Here is a 16,537-nt window from a genome sequence, read left to right as displayed (position 1 = left end):
GAATGGGATACTCGCCTGAAACAAAGTATGGGTTTTCATTATGTGAATAATTTTAAAATCTTAGCTCAAACGGCTGCAAAACCTGTTTGCCCAGCACGGGGATATTGAGTTCTATAAGATAAAGCCATAAACATGTTTGTCTGAGTCTTCTATCAAAAGTTACAGCGATTTATATGAAGTTTTTCAAAAACGCTTTATTTCGCAAAGACAATGCGTTTCTCACTGTTACATGCATTTGAATGGGAAACTCGCCTGAAACAAAGTATAGGTTTTCATTATGTGAATAATTTTAAAATCTTAGCTCAAACGGCTGCAAAACCTGTTCTGTTTGCCCAGCACGGGGATATTGAGTTCTATAAGATAAAGCCATAAACATGTTTGTCTGAGTCTTCTATCAAAAGTTACAGCGATTTATATGAAGTTTTTCAAAAACGCTTTATTTCGCAAAGACAATGCGTTTCTCACTGTTACATGCATTTGAATGGGAAACTCACCCAAGACAAAGTATAGGTTTTCATTATGTGAATAATTTTAAAATCTTAGCTCAAACAGCTGCAAAACCTGTTTGCCCAGCACGGGGATATTGAGTTCTATAAGATAAAGCCATAAACATGTTTGTCTGAGTCTTCTATCAAAAGTTACAGCGATTTATATGAAGTGGTTGAAAAACGCTTTATTTCGCCAAGACAATGCGTTTCTCACTGTTACATGCATTTGAATGGGAAACTCGCCTGAAACAAAGTATAGGTTTTCATTATGTGAATAATTTTAAAATCTTAGCTCAAACGGCTGCAAAACCTGTTTGCCCAGCACGGGGATATTGAGTTCTATAAGATAAAGCCATAAACATGTTTGTCTGAGTCTTCTATCAAAAGTTACAGCGATTTATATGAAGTGGTTGAAAAACGCTTTATTTCGCCAAGACAGTGTGTTTCTCACTGTTACATGCATTTGAATGGGAAACTCACCCGAGACAAAGTATAGGTTTTCATTATGTGAATAATTTTAAAATCTTAGCTCAAACGGCTGCAAAACCTGTTTGCCCAGCACGGGGATATTGAGTTCTATAAGATAAAGCCATAAACATGTTTGTCTGAGTCTTCTATCAAAAGTTACAGCGATTTATATGAAGTGGTTGAAAAACGCTTTATTTCGCCAAGACAATGCGTTTCTCACTGTTACATGCATTTGAATGGGAAACTCGCCTGAAACAAAGTATAGGTTTTCATTATGTGAATAATTTTAAAATCTTAGCTCAAACGGCTGTAAAACCTGTTTGCCCAGCACGGGGATATTGAGTTCTATAAGATAAAGCCATAAACATGTTTGTCTGAGTCTTCTATCAAAAGTTACAGCGATTTATATGAAGTGGTTGAAAAACGCTTTATTTCGCCAAGACAATGCGTTTCTCACTGTTACATGCATTTGAATGGGAAACTCGCCTGAAACAAAGTATAGGTTTTCATTATGTGAATAATTTTAAAATCTTAGCTCAAACGGCTGCAAAACCTGTTTGCCCAGCACGGGGATATTGAGTTCTATAAGATAAAGCCATAAACATCTTTGTCTGAGTCTTCTATCAAAAGTTACAGCGATTTATATGAAGTGGTTGAAAAACGCTTTATTTCGCCAAGACAATGCGTTTCTCACTGTTACATGCATTTGAATGGGAAACTCGCCTGAAACAAAGTATAGGTTTTCATTATGTGAATAATTTTAAAATCTTAGCTCAAACGGCTGCAAAACCTGTTTGCCCAACACGGGGATATTGAGTTCTATAAAATAAAGCCATAAACATGTTTGTCTGAGTCTTCTATCAAAAGTTACAGCGATTTATATGAAGTTGTTCAAAAACGCTTTATTTCGCCAAGACAATGCGTTTCTCACTGTTACATGCATTTGAATGGGATACTCGCCTGAAACAAAGTATAGGTTTTCATTATGTGAATAATTTTAAAATCTTAGCTCAAACGGCTGCAAAACCTGTTTGCCCAGCACGGGGATATTGAGTTCTATAAGATAAAGCCATAAACATGTTTGTCTGAGTCTTCTATCAAAAGTTACAGCGATTTATATGAAGTGGTTGAAAAACGCTTTATTTCGCCAAGACAATGCGTTTCTCACTGTTACATGCATTTGAATGGGAAACTCGCCTGAAACAAAGTATAGGTTTTCATTATGTGAATAATTTTAAAATCTTAGCTCAAACGGCTGCAAAACCTGTTTGCCCAGCACGGGGATATTGAGTTCTATAAAATAAAGCCATAAACATGTTTGTCTGAGTCTTCTATCAAAAGTTACAGCGATTTATATGAAGTTGTTCAAAAACGCTTTATTTCGCCAAGACAATGCGTTTCTCACTGTTACATGCATTTGAATGGGATACTCGCCTGAAACAAAGTATGGGTTTTCATTATGTGAATAATTTTAAAATCTTAGCTCAAACGGCTGCAAAACCTGTTTGCCCAGCACGGGGATATTGAGTTCTATAAGATAAAGCCATAAACATGTTTGTCTGAGTCTTCTATCAAAAGTTACAGCGATTTATATGAAGTTTTTCAAAAACGCTTTATTTCGCAAAGACAATGCGTTTCTCACTGTTACATGCATTTGAATGGGAAACTCGCCTGAAACAAAGTATAGGTTTTCATTATGTGAATAATTTTAAAATCTTAGCTCAAACGGCTGCAAAACCTGTTTGCCCAGCACGGGGATATTGAGTTCTATAAGATAAAGCCATAAACATGTTTGTCTGAGTCTTCTATCAAAAGTTACAGCGATTTATATGAAGTGGTTGAAAAACGCTTTATTTCGCCAAGACAGTGTGTTTCTCACTGTTACATGCATTTGAATGGGAAACTCGCCTGAGACAAAGTATAGGTTTTCATTATGTGAATAATTTTAAAATCTTAGCTCAAACGGCTGCAAAACCTGTTCTGTTTGCCCAGCACGGGGATATTGAGTTCTATAAGATAAAGCCATAAACATGTTTGTCTGAGTCTTCTATCAAAAGTTACAGCGATTTATATGAAGTTGTTCAAAAACGCTTTATTTCGCCAAGACAGTGCGTTTCTCACTGTTACATGCATTTGAATGGGGAACTCGACCGAAACAAAGTATAGGTTTTCATTATGTGAATAACTTGAAAATCTTAGCTCAAACAGCTGCAAAACCTGTTTGCCCAGCACGGGGATATTGAATTCTATAAGATAAAGCAATAAATATATATTTCTGAGTCTTCTATCAAAAGTTACAGCTGTTTTTATGAAAACCATTAAAACGCTTTATTTCACCAGTTAGTGCGTTTCTCGCTATTACATGCATTTGAATGGGAAACTCGCCTGAAACAAAGTATAGGTTTTCATTATGTGAATAATTTTAAAATCTTAGCTCAAACGGCTGCAAAACCCAGCACGGGGATATTGAGTTCTATAAGATAAAGCCATAAACATGTTTGTCTGAGTCTTCTATCAAAAGTTACAGCGATTTATATGAAGTTGTACAAAAACGCTTTATTTCGCCAAGACAGTGTGTTTCTCACTGTTACATGCATTTGAATGGGAAACTCGCCTGAGACAAAGTATAGGTTTTCATTATGTGAATAATTTTAAAATCTTAGCTCAAACGGCTGCAAAACCTGTTCTGTTTGCCCAGCACGGGGATATTGAGTTCTATAAGATAAAGCCATAAACATGTTTGTCTGAGTCTTCTATCAAAAGTTACAGCGATTTATATGAAGTTGTTCAAAAAGGCTTTATTTCGCCAAGACAATGCGTTTCTCACTGTTACATGCATTTGAATGGGAAACTCGCCTGAAACAAAGTATAGGTTTTCATTATGTGAATAATTTTAAAATCTTAGCTCAAACGGCTGCAAAACCTGTTTGCCCAGCACGGGGATATTGAGTTCTATAAGATAAAGCCATAAACATGTTTGTCTGAGTCTTCTATCAAAAGTTACAGCGATTTATATGAAGTTGTACAAAAACGCTTTATTTTGTCAAGACAGTGGGTTTTAGAGTCTTCATCATTAAATCTCTGGTTGCTTCATTTTTCTATCCTATATCAGATATTTTAAAGGTTAGCTTAGGTAAAGTTCCATTCTCATGGTGAGGCAAAGTGCTTTATGTGTGTGTGTGCGTGTCATGAACGGCTATAAAAGGCCTATAATTAAAGAACAAAGCGGGGTTTGAGTTTGAGTTGCGGCAGACTGTCACTACTTGTAAATGGAACGCAGCCTTCCTACGGCGGGCAGCTAATAACAGGAATCGGACGCGGTCCAGCCAAGTCCACAGCAACCACCATAGCAACCGCCTAGCATGACCTTAAAAACATATTCTGTCTTCATAACTATCAAAATCGTCAAATGATTTGCAAAGTGTGAAAGTGTTACAGCTGCAGAGAGCTATGGCGGTATCTATGGAAGCTGTTTACATAGCTAATAATATACGATGTAACCATGGAGACAGTCAGTCACGTTTTCTACAGTGAATAAGGTGATTGAGTGCACAGCGTCCACACTCTGCAGGGGGTAAAGACATTACTTCAATATTGTTTTATATTGATATATATTTGCCTTTTGTTGACCATCACCTCAGGTTCACCATTATAGTTTCAGCATACAAATGCACACTGTCTAAACACATTCAAAAACTCATGTCTCAGAGATAAGCACAGCTGTTCATGTTTGTCATTAGAGTTTTATTTGTAAGAAAATTATGAACTTCATATTGTGCATTAAATAAAAGAACATTTCACAACTCTGAGTCAACAGAAACAGGTAACAGAAATGTCTCTAATGTGTACAGTGTAGTGTAAGCATTAAAAGATCATAAAGGAAAAACTAACATTTATGTGAAACTAATTGTAATAAAAAATGAGCAGGTGCTTTATAGATTTAAAAGAAAGAATCTGAAAACAACACTTTTTTGGTCTAAGTCAGGGGTGTCAAACTCAAATACACAGTGGGCCAAAAACTGTAACAAAGTCGCGGGCTAACATTACCGGTAATATTTATTGAAATATATTTATTCCTCCAGATATAAGAATGAATCTTTTCTTATGGACTCAAACACGTTTTGCTGAAAAACTGAATATGGAACAAGCAAAGCTTAATACTAAACAATATATATATTAGCTGTATAATACCAGTAGGCCAGCTCTAATAGTAATTTGGTATGGCTTTGCGGGCCAAATGTAATTAGGCTGCGGGCCAAATTTGGCCCGCGGGCCAGAGTTTGACACCTATGGTCTAAGTGATCAAAGTAGAAAACAGAACTGATGTTCAAGAACAAACCGTAGCTGCACTAATATTACACATCTCGATCGTTGTACTGAACAGACATGTTGCTTTTAAAACCACATGCAGTGTGTGACCATGACTGTTCACTGAGACCATGAACGCCACTTCGCTGAAGCATTCTTCTTCTTCTTCTTGCCATTAACTTGGAAGCAGAAGCAGCACGAGCTGATTTGATCTACTGAAAGGAAAAAGCAGAACATCTGAGTTGAAACCAGTCAGCTGAAATCATTAAGACAGGAACAAATTCAATGCAGTGTCTCAAGTGGCTTAGCCTGTTACAACTGTTGATACAAGCTAAATACGGTTAACACACAGTGTCAGGGAGCTCCAGTGTGGGAACTAGTGGCTTTAGGTTTGTAGTCATTTAACTTTCATCCATTCATTCATTTAATTCAGGAGGAAGAAATGCCAGGTTGGTGCAGGCTGGTTACATGCATTTGGTCCCATGCTGTCTTTAATTAAATGACTTGGTTCATTTTATGGCTGGGCTGTATGTGGGGTTATATCATGTTATTTGGGCAGGAGTACCTGTCCCCTGTTAGACTTAGAAAGTTTCTCCATAAGTAGAGTTTCTAACTCTTCTAGCACATCTGTGGCTGACAGCTTTTTGGTGGCTCTTTTTACCCCACACTGGTTGTGAGTGTGTAAATAGCCCCACTAGTTATTTTGGGTTGCAGTTAACTAGGGAGGAAGGGGTGGGTATGCCATGATTAGGTGAATAACAATTATATGTGATACATAAATTTCACAATGCATGCATATATCTCTATCAATTAAACCTGGCCTGAGGGCTGCCATTTTTTACATTCAGTTATTTCTCTTAGAAATGTTGGAACTAAATAATGAATGTGTTACAGTTAAAGTGAAACACTGGTCAGTGTAAATGGCTCATTGGGACACAGAAACCTTTAAATTAAACCTGATATCTAGTGTCAAACAATATCAAAGCTGTAAAAGATGTTTACATTCAGAATTTATAAAACTATGATTGTAAATAAATTCAAACAAGTGAGCTTTTCTCTTTGTGCTGAATATCAACACTGTGGTTTCTTAGACTGTAAGCTTTACTTTAGTGCAACCAGTTGCAGAAGCTGCCACTCCAAATGTCTTTTGATAACAAGAAAAAAATACCTTTTCAGTACACGGCCTGAAGTTCTTCTCCGAAATCTTCTGCAATCGGCTTTGTCTGCTGGTTTGAAGACAATAAACCATAAAAAAGATGATTTAGTCACTTTGTCTGTGTCATGCAGCTCGAATGTGTCGTGTAACGATGTTGAATAGCCGTCGTTATCCCTCTGCTGCGTCAGTAGGATTGTACTGTACAGCATCTCATTGATATGTGAGGAATGCTAATGTGACACGATAACAGACTTACATCATTAAAATATAAAGTGCAGGAGATATTTAGATATTTTTTATATTTATATTACATTTTATAGCTGACGGATATTACTAAATAGATAGAATTTACTAAATAGCTGGATGAACATGAAAAATATGTCTATAATAACAAATGACCATGAGAGCTAGTAGAATTAATTCAGCTGGACACTCGAAACACGTCCTTAAATGCTCTTTAAGTGGCAGAACAGATGAACAAACAGTTAATCGCTTACTTGAGATGAAATCTGCTCAGCTACTTTGAAAACAGCTTCTAACTGGTTCCTCCTTTAACAGGATGACTGCTCAGGGGTAAGGCCATCATGCAATCCAGCAACCTTTATGGTTCTGCTTTGATTCACCAGGAACTATTAGGGAAACCTTCCAGCGCCTCCTGTGAAAGACACAGGCATAAACACACAAACATTTATTAACATGTTCCACAGTGTTCCAGTTTGATTTTCTTATCCTGTGGACAACAACGTACAGGGATGCAGGTTTATTGTTAACTTTTGTAAGGTTTATTTAATGAACATATCCAGCTGCAGCTCCACTGTGATCCTGAACTGGATAAGCACTTAAGAAAATGTGTCAATAAATGGACAAACATCAACTTACTATATTTATCCAAACAGACGGGACCAATAATGCTTCGCTGAGTTAGAGACTTTAACAGACTCTTCTATGTAAGAATGTCTCGTGCTGATATACCTGCAAACTTGACAACAAAGGTTTTTCAGACTACATGTAGCTGTCCTCTATGTCAGCTAACACATTTACATTTATGTCACACTTATTTCTGCTTTCCCATTTTATAATTATTACTTACATTTTGATTAGATACCTTGAGTTTGTAAATGATCAGATTACACAATTGGAATACAATGTATCCAATTCAGGGTTGCGGGAGGATGAAGCCTATCCCAGCTGATACAGGACAAAGACAGGCTGCCAGTTTATTGCAGGGCTAATACAATATGTGTAACAGAAAATCCACTTAAATGTTTGATATTTCTTATAATAATCATAATTATGACTATTATTTAAAGGTTTCTTCATAAATACATTTTGATTTTTTATAACCCCTAAAATATAAACCTGAGCTGTTTCAGATTCTGACCTCTGACCTCAGTGACCTGGCTGTGTCCTCACTGCAGCTCCCTCTTGGAAGTACGTCTGCTTCTTGTCTTCCCCCAGTGTTGACCGCCTGATATCAAGATATCACGTACTGTAACTGAGGAACAAAAAAGGACAAACACTTGCCTTCATTTAAAAGTACATTCATACAGAGATAATCTATGGAAACACACTAGTTCACAGTTTGGGAGGAACCAGTTCCTGTGAAACATTTCTGTATATGAACATCATGTGGAGAATGAATGAAATGAGTTCTTCAGGTGACTCAGCAGTCCCACACTGACAAATGAAATCTAGTTAAACTATTAAGCATATTTGCTCTTCTGAAATCTGTGTTAAACAACAACAAACATAAATTAGTAACAAAAACTACAGCTGAGTATAGGCTTTACAAACCACCAGCAGCCATAATGCTAAATTTTAATCTTCAAATGTTTCTGAGCTGTCTTCAACCTGCTTTTAGCACATTAAAGTCTCAATAAATAAAGTCAATGCAGACTCAATCCTAAATGTTCAGCACACAGAGACACAGAGGTACTGTTTAAAGTTTAGTGTTAACTTGAGTCACTGATCATTCACAGTATTACAGAGTCTGGCAGTCTTTGCATGATGTCCACGTCACTGTAAGTTTCTAGCTGACTCTCAGGTGTGCCAGCAGGAAAGAGTAATAATAACCTGCATCCTGAGGTTTGTCATGCAGGATTAAAGGAGCCAAGCTTTGTTCACACAGCTAGGATTGTATTTTACACTGACCCTGGGTCAGTATCAACTTCAAGAAGACAGCTGTAACTGTTGATAGAAGAATCACACACACATGTTTATGGCTTTGCCTTATAGAATTCAGCATCTCAGTGCTCAGGAAATAGGTTTTGCAGCTGTTTGAGCTAAGATTTTCAAGTTATTCACAAATTAAAACCTATACTTTGTGTCGGGCAAGAACTAAATTCAAATGCATGTAACAGTGAGAAACGCACTGTCTTGGCGAAGTAAAGCGTTTCTCATCAACTTCATAGAGCTTGCTGTAACTTTTGATAGAAGACTCAGACAAACATATTCATGGCTTTATCTTATAGACTTCAATATCCCCCCAATGTGTGTGTGAGTCTTCTCTCAAAATTTACAGCTGTCGTTATGAAGTTTATGGAAAAACGCTTTATTTCACCACGTTAGTGCGTTTCTCGCTATTACATGCATTTGAATGGAGTTCTCGCCCGACACAAAGTATAGGTTTTCAATTTGTGAATAACTTGAAAATCTTAGCTCAAACAGCTGCAAAACCTATTTCCTCAGCACGGAGATGCTGAATTCTATAAGGCAAAGCCATAAATATGTGTGTGTGTGAGTCCTCTATCAAAAGTTACAGCTGTCTTCATGAAGTTGATACTGACCCAGGGTCAGTGTAAAATACAAGTTATTCACATAATGAAAACTTATACTTTGTTTCGTGCAAGAACTCCATTCAAATGCATGTAATAGTCAGAAACGCACTGTCTCGGCGAAATGAAGCCTTTTTGTACAACTTCATGAAGTTAGCTGTAACTTTTGATAAAAGGCTCAAAGCAGAGGGATAACGACGGCTATTCAACATCGTTACACGACACATTCGAGCTGCATGACGCAGACAAAGTGACTAAATCATCTTTTTTGTGGTTTATTGTCTTCAAACCAGCAGACAAAGCCGATTGCAGAAGATGTCGGAGAAGAACTTCAGGCCGTGTACTGAAAAGGTATTTTTTTCTTGTTATCAAAAGACATTTGGAGTGGCAGCTTCTGCAACTGGTTGCACTAAAGTAAAGCTTACAGTCTAAGAAACCACAGTGTTGATATTCAGCACAAAGAGAAAAGCTCACTTGTTTGAATTTATTTACAATCATAGTTTTATAAATTCTGAATGTAAACATCTTTTACAGCTTTGATATTGTTTGACACTAGATATCAGGTTTAATTTAAAGGTTTCTGTGTCCCAATGAGCCATTTACACTGACCAGTGTTTCACTTTAACTGTAACACATTCATTATTTAGTTCCAACATTTCTAAGAGAAATAACTGAATGTAAAAAATGGCAGCCCTCAGGCCAGGTTTAATTGATAGAGATATATGCATGCATTGTGAAATTTATGTATCACATATAATTGTTATTCACCTAATCATGGCATACCCACCCCTTCCTCCCTAGTTAACTGCAACCCAAAATAACTAGTGGGGCTATTTACACACTCACAACCAGTGTGGGGTAAAAAGAGCCACCAAAAAGCTGTCAGCCACAGATGTGCTAGAAGAGTTAGAAACTCTACTTATGGAGAAACTTTCTAAGTCTAACAGGGGACAGGTACTCCTGCCCAAATAACATGATATAACCCCACATACAGCCCAGCCATAAAATGAACCAAGTCATTTAATTAAAGACAGCATGGGACCAAATGCATGTAACCAGCCTGCACCAACCTGGCATTTCTTCCTCCTGAATTAAATGAATGAATGGATGAAAGTTAAATGACTACAAACCTAAAGCCACTAGTTCCCACACTGGAGCTCCCTGACACTGTGTGTTAACCGTATTTAGCTTGTATCAACAGTTGTAACAGGCTAAGCCACTTGAGACACTGCATTGAATTTGTTCCTGTCTTAATGATTTCAGCTGACTGGTTTCAACTCAGATGTTCTGCTTTTTCCTTTCAGTAGATCAAATCAGCTCGTGCTGCTTCTGCTTCCAAGTTAATGGCAAGAAGAAGAAGAAGAATGCTTCAGCGAAGTGGCGTTCATGGTCTCAGTGAACAGTCATGGTCACACACTGCATGTGGTTTTAAAAGCAACATGTCTGTTCAGTACAACGATCGAGATGTGTAATATTAGTGCAGCTACGGTTTGTTCTTGAACATCAGTTCTGTTTTCTACTTTGATCACTTAGACCATAGGTGTCAAACTCTGGCCCGCGGGCCAAATTTGGCCCGCAGCCTAATTACATTTGGCCCGCAAAGCCATACCAAATTACTATTAGAGCTGGCCTACTGGTATTATACAGCTAATATATATATTGTTTAGTATTAAGCTTTGCTTGTTCCATATTCAGTTTTTCAGCAAAACGTGTTTGAGTCCATAAGAAAAGATTCATTCTTATATCTGGAGGAATAAATATATTTCAATAAATATTACCGGTAATGTTAGCCCGCGACTTTGTTACAGTTTTTGGCCCACTGTGTATTTGAGTTTGACACCCCTGACTTAGACCAAAAAAGTGTTGTTTTCAGATTCTTTCTTTTAAATCTATAAAGCACCTGCTCATTTTTTATTACAATTAGTTTCACATAAATGTTAGTTTTTCCTTTATGATCTTTTAATGCTTACACTACACTGTACACATTAGAGACATTTCTGTTACCTGTTTCTGTTGACTCAGAGTTGTGAAATGTTCTTTTATTTAATGCACAATATGAAGTTCATAATTTTCTTACAAATAAAACTCTAATGACAAACATGAACAGCTGTGCTTATTTCTGAGACATGAGTTTTTGAATGTGTTTAGACAGTGTGCATTTGTATGCTGAAACTATAATGGTGAACCTGAGGTGATGGTCAACAAAAGGCTAATATATATCAATATAAAATAATATTGAAGTAATGTCTTTACCCCCTGCAGAGTGTGGACGCTGTGCACTCAATCACCTTATTCACTGTAGTAAACATGCACCGCTAGCTCAAGTGACTGACTGTCTCCATGGTTACATCGTATATTATTAGCTATGTAAACAGCTTCCATAGATACCGCCATAGCTCTCTGCAGCTGTAACACTTTCACACTTTGCAAATCATTTCACGATTTTGATAGTTATGAAGACAGAATATGTTTTTAAGGTCATGCTAGGCGGTTGCTATGGTGGTTGCTGTGGACTTGGCTGGACCGCGTCCGATTCCTGTTATTAGCTGTCCGCCGTAGGAAGGCTGCGTTCCATTTACAAGTAGTGACAGTCTGCCGCAACTCGAACTCAAACCCCACTTTGTTCTTTAATTATAGGCCTTTTATAGCCGTTCATGACACGCACACACACACATAAAGCACTTTGCCTCACCATGAGAATGGAACTTTACCTAAGCTAACCTTTAAAATATCTGATATAGGATAGAAAAAATGAAGCAACCAGAGATTTAATGATGAAGACTCTGGGTTCTGTAGTGACCTGAATGACTCTTTGCATACAATTTATTGAAGAGGACTTTAGAATGCACTTTACATTTAGACTGTTGCTGTTTAATTTTTTACATTGTTGCGGTGTTATGTCATGAATAAAGTTCACCTGCTGGGGGTTTGATGGATCAGATCATCATAATCAATGGGTCCTGAGGTGGGCGGGACTGTCTCTGGTGATGTCACCATGAAGGAACAGCATCTGGCACGTGTTGCTGAAACATCCCAGTACACTGGTGTAGTTTCCTCTCCAGCTGTTTGACATTTGACACTTCAACATTAAGGGGAAGAAGAAGAAACAGTGTTAGGTCAGGTGACCACATGATTTCTAAAGTAACTGACAGGAAGTAACCAGGCCGTTAGAAATGGATGGCATGTGTTTAGAGTTACTGGAGTTGGGTAACTCTACTTACCAAAAGCAGAAGCACACAGATGAAGGATCAGATGCTGAATGTTGCAGGAACATGCTCGTGCGGTGGTCATTCAGTGCTGCTCCGGCAGGTTAGACAGTCCAAGACTGATATACTGCCCATCTGAGAGTTTGAAAACACACATGCAAAGATTTATTTTGTATTACAGTCAAAGTTGGATGTTCATTTTTGTCCTTTAAAAATGTTTGTGTATTTGAAAGCGCTAACATTTAAGGATGACTTGGATCGTCTCCTTTAAAGGGGAGACAAGTGTATCCACTGATCCACGTCACTTTACCTGGATGATGACTCCTCTCCCCCTCACTCAGAAACGCTCCTAATATAACCAAGCAAATAAATAATATTGAAGATTTACTTACATCATTACAAAAACAGGAAAAACATCTCCCTTTGATTCTATTTCTCCATTCCTGCTGAACATCAGGCAACAAATATCTCAATAAATCACAGTAAAATGTAAAGCACATGTTTTCTCTGCTTTGTCTAACCTCTGCAGAGCCTCTGTCAAGAAAAACATATCTATAAGCATAAAACAAATATACATTTCATAACACGTCACTGGACAAACCTCGGTCAGTTGATTTCCTCTGTGCAGTGCAGACGAACATCAGTCAGCAAGTCAAGGTGGTGAGATGGACTGGTGTCCTTTGTGACTCTGCTGGTTCTTCTGAGGAAATACCACCGTCTCTCCACACCGTCACCATCTGTGAGCACAAACTGCTGCTCTGCTCTGCCAGCATGTAGGAAATCAGATATCACACACACAGGGGTGAAGAAACATTAGAACTCAACTTTGGATACTTTAGATCTAAACAGATCAAAGTAGCTCTTAGCTTCAACAATCAGTGAACAGACAAACAATGATACCATACTGATTCTGTATGAATACAATATGGTATTTTCAATACAGGTGTCAAATTAATTTACTAAAACTAATACAGATATATGTTGTTGTTTTTTTTGATAAATTCGTTTGCTAAATTATAAGAATATATATTTTTTCATTTAACAATTGCAACTGAAAGAAATTAAATATTGAACAAAAATATATTGTCACATTCTGAGCATGCTCAGCATGCTGACAGACTTGAAGTTGCTACAGATTTTAAGAAGTGATAATTATAGGGAAAAAACTTCTCTTTTTCATCCGTTTAATCAAACATTTGATGCCTTAGATGTCTCAGTCCTATAGCATTCTGCAACTACAACTAAGCTGAAGCTTGGATTTGGCTGCAGGTGCCCTGTACACCCTTCTCAACATGTGGGTACCATTTAATCACACTTCTTCCTGAGCTTTGCTTCGTCACAAGACCAAAGGTGGCATCCCGTGTCACGGTCATATCATCATCCAGAAGAAACATTTGAAGAAACATCATGGAGAAGAAACATTTACGTGCCTCCCGGTTTTGTTTTCTGATCCTGCAAAAAGACTGAGGACAACAAAGCCCAGAGAACACGAGATACACAACATCCAACATTCAGACTCAACAGCCTCCATAAATGAAGAGCACCAGGTTGGTTCAGTTATAGTAGATGTCATGGAATTTTTTAAATAAAGTCTGCAACACAGAAAGAGCTGTGATCATGCTATTTATTACTGTGCACAGGAGAGCAAACACACATCAAACATCACAGTTCAGTCATGTCAGCTCTGCCACTTCACGTGTCTCGCTATGAAACCTAACGGATCAATGGTTATGCTGTTTTGTGCCCTTAACGTTATCAGCACCTGTAAAGGGAGTTGTTTTCTCAAACTGCTGAAGTAAGTTCATCTAGTTTTAGAAACTTTCATTGAACAGTCTATAACAGTGTCACAACTAAGCATATGCATAAGCACTTAAATGCTTTAAATGAGAATAACATAAAATTTCTATTACAGGAGCTAGAGCCTGTCCCAGTAGTCATAGGTAGAGCACACCTGGACAGGTCACCAGTCTGTCAGAGGACTAACACAGATGCAGCCTGACTCAATCCTAAATGTTCAGCACACAGAGACACAGAGGTACCGTTTAAAGTTTAGTGTTAACTTGAGTCACTGATCATTTGCAGTATTACAGAGTCTGGCAGTCTTTGCATGATGTCCACGTCACTGTAAGTTTCTAGCTGACTCTCAGGTGTGACAGGTGTGCCAGCAGGAAAGAGTAATAATAGCCTGCATCCTGAGGTTTTTCATGCAGGATTAAAGGAGCCAGGCTTTGTTCACACAGCTAGGATTGTATTTTACACTGACCCTGGGTCAGTATAAGTATCATACAGTTTAAACGAAGCACTGAAACTTGCACATATTTATTACAGATGCACTGAAGCTAATCGAGATATTTGCTGTCAGTCTGTGGCTGCGATTAAACACTTTACTGGAAACTTTATTAACTAGTAACTTCGTCAGTCATGACAGAAGCTAATATTTCTGTGCTAACATCGTTTAAACAGTAACAGCTTTACTCCAATATAAGCTAACGTTTACACCGTAACTTAAAGCTAGCACCATAAGGATGGTAAAACACGTAATAACATCCACAAATGCATCTTAAAGCTGTTATATTAGCACTCGGTGTATTACTAACATAACCACATTAACATTATTGACACTCGCTGGTCTGACTTTTAATAGTCATTCTATAAATGCTGTCCGTTTAAACGGTCTTACCTGTACACACATTGCAGCCAGAGTGGATTCTGGAGTCTTCCCACGCTCCTGTTAGTGATCCTCCATCTGGATGGATGATAACAACCTTCTGAACAATCTAGCAGGAGATGGTCCATATCTAGGGGATATGGACTGATAACAGCTGAAGCGGGTGAATAAAGTCACCCAGTCGCTAGCTGTGCGATTACCCAGCATACACCAGCACAATATTAGGCACAGCACCACCATAGACATTTTCAGTGGTTTTGAATGCAGGACATGGTTATCTTACCTTGTAAAATGCATGACAATAAAACAGCTAACCACCATAAAATGGTATTGTGTATGTATGTATGTGCATGTGTGTGTGTGTGTGTGTGTGTGAGAGAGAGAGAGAGAGAGAGAGAAAGAGAGAGAGGGGGGGGGGGGGGGGGGGGGGAGAGATCAAAGGCGTGCGCTTATGTTTTTTCTTGATCAAGAGTGTGCCTCCTCTCTCTTATTGGATGTATGGTATAGCATGTTTATTCAGGTGCACCTTTGAAGTCTATGAGAATACTTTGCAGCCTGGTCTGAGTGGTCATTTCTGCACAGACACAATGAAGCGTGCACTCAGTTTAGAGGAGGCTGTTGCTGCAGTTTTGCACTCTCCACAAGCAGTGGAGATACTTCTGACAGCGAAGAAGAATTTTTGCCAGGCACCGAGGAGCTTTGCAGCTCATGTGCGGAGGAGGAGAAGGAGAAGGAGGAAGAAGAGCAGGAGGAAGAGACAAGACTGGAGGATGGCCAGTGGAGATCTAAAAATGGAGAAATCATGTGGCAACCCACACACGAAGAGGTCCTGCCATTTTTTCCTCCCCCCATTTTAACCCCAGGACCAACCCATTATGCAATTCGTATAGGATCAGCAGCCCTGTGAGCACTTTCCATCTTTTTTTTGCAGAGGACATTATGCAGCTAATCCTGCATTTCACCAACCTGCAGGGGCAACAGGTCAGTAAAAGACTGGAAGGACATAGATGAGGAGTTGCAGGCTTACATGGGGCTTGTGATGCTGGCTGGCCTGTACAGGTCTCAACATGAAACGACAACAAGCCTGTGAAATGGGGAGACAGGGCTCTTCTGTTTCATGCTACCATGTCAAAAAAAAAAAAAAAAAAAGATTTGAGCAAATTAATCGGGCAGTAAGATTCGATGATCGTCTCTCCCGTCCAGGTCGCTACAGGGGGGGGGGGGGGACTGTGGTTTCCTACATCCCCAAGCAAAGAAAAAAGGCTGTCTTATTGAGCACCAGGCACCGTGAGCTACAAGTCCAGGACTCTGGGAAGAGAAAGCCCCACATCATCCTGGATTATAACAAATGCAAAGGGACTGTGGATCATTTGGACCAGGTAAGCACAATTATAAGTAATTTATTTGCCAAATTGTTTACCGTTTCTCATTGTTATAACTGATAAAGTCAGATAATGTGATTATAATAG

The 16,537-nt window shown here is 38.4% G+C and overlaps 1 long non-coding RNA gene across 6 annotated transcripts; it reads right to left on the bottom strand.

The window, feature by feature from the left end:
• Positions 1-4,774: 4,774 nt before the first annotated feature.
• Positions 4,775-15,435, bottom strand: LOC147337479 (uncharacterized). 6 transcript variants are annotated; one of them, XR_015130891.1, is made up of 10 exons: positions 15,352-15,435; positions 13,703-15,146; positions 13,002-13,163; positions 12,641-12,749; positions 12,416-12,535; positions 12,112-12,273; positions 7,802-7,915; positions 6,918-7,075; positions 6,433-6,490; positions 4,775-5,479 (listed from the first exon to the last, which is right to left on the bottom strand). It is a non-coding gene; the product is annotated as an uncharacterized LOC147337479 (long non-coding RNA). The 6 variants fall into 6 exon arrangements; XR_015130893.1 differs by lacking the exon at positions 15,352-15,435 and having other exon boundaries at positions 4,781-5,479; positions 13,703-13,863; positions 15,081-15,203; XR_015130899.1 differs by lacking the exon at positions 15,352-15,435 and having other exon boundaries at positions 4,778-5,479; positions 7,809-7,915; positions 13,703-15,215.
• Positions 15,436-16,537: the final 1,102 nt, after the last annotated feature.

The sequence above is a fragment of the Aulonocara sp. 'chitande type north' Nkhata Bay genome, linkage group LG2 (assembly GCF_057382095.1).
Source record: "Aulonocara sp. 'chitande type north' Nkhata Bay isolate Kocher_YH1m ecotype deep benthic linkage group LG2, A_spYH_male_GT1.1, whole genome shotgun sequence".
Taxonomy (NCBI): domain Eukaryota; kingdom Metazoa; phylum Chordata; class Actinopteri; order Cichliformes; family Cichlidae; genus Aulonocara; species Aulonocara sp. 'chitande type north' Nkhata Bay.
This window is presented reverse-complemented; position numbering and strand designations above follow the sequence as displayed.